We start from the raw sequence: 2868 nt of genomic DNA on the forward strand, positions 1-2868 counted from the left end.
GACATGTCGCATGCGTGAAGGGACTTCGGTCCGTGATCATGGGGTACGAGTGATTTGGCTCATACAGAAGTTGGTAACCCTTGATTTGGTGTTGGAGCATGAACTCAACGTGGACTTACTACTTCTGTCTCTTCCTTCTTCGTTTGACGGATTTGTGGTGAATTTCAATATGAACAAAATAGAGACCTCCCTTGAAGAGATGGTCAATATGCTTGTGACATATGAATCCACATTAAAGAAGGATAAACCGTCTTTCTTGGTGGGCTCCTCTTCTTCTGCTAAGAAGGGGCCAAGTACAAAGGGCAAGAAACGTTCTGCCCCACCCAAGAAAATCGAACCCGAGAAGAAGTACAAGACAAAGGCTTCAAACATGGAAAAATCCAAGGATGTTTGCCATTACTGCAAGAAGCCCGGTCATTGGAAGAGTAACTGCAAGGAATATCTAGAGCAGTTGCGAACTGCGAAGGGTATGTTCTATATTGAAATAAATATTTCACTTAATACTACTTCTTGGGTATTGGATACCGGATGTGGATCTCACATTTGCAATGATTTGCAGGTGATTACAAGAAGTCGCAGGCTTAGAATGGGTGAGACCTAGCTGAGGCTCGGAAATGGTTCCAGAGTTGAAGCTAAAGCTGTGGGAGATGTTTATTTACTTTTGCAGAACGGTTTTAAGTTACTTTTGAGAGATGTTTTGTTTGTTCCGGATTTGATTAAAAACATTATTTCGGTTTCTATGCTTGATAGAAATGGTTATTCTTGCAATTTTGTGAATGGGATTTGCAATATTTACAAGAATGAATGTTTGATTGGAAATGGACAACTTGAAAACGATCTATACAACTTAAAACTAAAAGACGTTCCAATAAATTATGTTGATAAACCGGCAACAACAAACAAAAGGAAAATCGATAGCCAAAACCCGGCAAACCTTTGGCACACTAGGCTAGGTCATATTTCCTCAAGGAGGATGAACAAGCTAGTGGGAGAGGGCATGTTTGATATGTCTGATATTAACTCTCTACCTACTTGTGAATCCTGCCTAAAAGGAAAAATGACTAAATCTCCTTTTAAGGGGAAACCTGAGCGTTGTCAAAATCTGTTGGATTTGATCCATACAGATGTTTGTGGTCCATTTAGAGTTGGTACTCAATATGGCCACACCTACTTCATTACCTTTACTGATGATTATTCGAGGTATGTGTATTTATATTTAAAGAAATATAAGTCTGAAGCATTTGAAAAGTTCAAAGAATTCAAGGCTGAACTAGAAAACAAGCTAGGTAAAAGTATTAAAACACTTCGATCGGATCGAGGTGGAGAATACTTAAGTACCGATTTTTTGACTATCTAAAAGAGAATGGGATTCTCACTCAGTGGACTCCTCCTATGACACCACAACTTAATGGTGTATCGGAGCGTCGTAATCGAACTTTGTTAGACATGGTTCGATCCATGATGAGCTTTACTGAGCTTCCACCTTCGTTTTGGGGCTATGCGCTTGAAACGGCGGTATTGTTGTTGAACAACGTCCACACTAAAGCAGTGGACAAAACACCATACGAGTTATGGAATGGCAAAGCTCCTAAGTATTCGTACTTGAGGATTTGGGGATGTCCTGCTTACGTGAAGCGAACAGTGGGAGATAATTTGGATAGTCGATCCAGCTTATGTTATTTTGTAGGGTATCCGAAGAATTCAATCGGATATTATTTCTATTATCCTGCTGAAACAAAGGTGTTTGTTTCAAGGAATGCCACCTTCTTGGAGAAGGAGTTCTTATTGGATAAGAAAGGCGAGATGATGGAACTCGAAGAAATTCGAGAAGAACCCGAAATATAAAATAACGATCCTACACCTCAGGAACCATTGATAGACACGCCTGTACCTAGAAGATCCGAGAGGACTTCTAGACCTCCTATTCGATATGGTTTTCTTCTTGAAGGGGATCAAGATGAACCCGATGTTGGATGTGATCCAAGAAACTTGAAGGAAGCAATTTCTGATGCGGATTCAAATTTATGGCTTGATGCTATGCAGTCGGAAATAGATTCGATGCATACAAACCAAGTTTGGTCTTTAGTAGATCCTCCCGATGGAATTGTTCCAATAGGGTGTAAATGGATCTACAAGAGAAAGCTTGGGCCTGATGGTAAGGTATTGACCTACAAGGCGCGATTGGTGGAAAAAGGTTATACTCAAAGACAAGGAGTTGACTATGATGAAACCTTTTCACCAGTTGCAATGTTCAAGTCCATAAGAATCCTTATTGCCATAGCTGCATGGTATGACTATGAGATATGGCAAATGGAAGTGAAGACTGCTTTTCTTAATGGAGACATTAAGGAAGAAATCTATATGAAGCAGCCTGAGGGGATCACATCCATGGGAAGCGAGCATAAGGTATGCAAGCTTCAGAGATCAATTTATGGTCTAAAACAAGCATCAAGAAGTTGGAACCAGAAATTTGATGAAACAATAAAAGATTTTGGTTTCATCAAGAATCCGGAGGAACCATGCGTGTACAAGAAAGTAGTTAAGGATGCTGTGACATTCTTAGTACTTTATGTTGATGACATCCTACTCATTGGGAATGATGTAGGGATGTTGCAGTCAACAAAGATATGGTTATCAGGTAGATTCTCGATGAAGGATTTGGGTGAGGCATCCTATATTCTTGGGATACAGATCTATAGAGATAGATCTAAGAGAATGATAGGACTCACTCAATCAACCTACATCGACACCATATTGAAACGGTTTTCAATGGATGGGTCCAAGAGAGGACATCTACCCATGTGTCATGGAGTTTCTCTATCCAAGTCTATGTGTTCCAAGACTGATGAAGAGATAGAGAAAATGACA

This window comes from Henckelia pumila, unplaced genomic scaffold, assembly GCF_033568475.1.
Source record: "Henckelia pumila isolate YLH828 unplaced genomic scaffold, ASM3356847v2 CTG_233, whole genome shotgun sequence".
Classification (NCBI taxonomy): Eukaryota; Viridiplantae; Streptophyta; class Magnoliopsida; order Lamiales; family Gesneriaceae; genus Henckelia; species Henckelia pumila.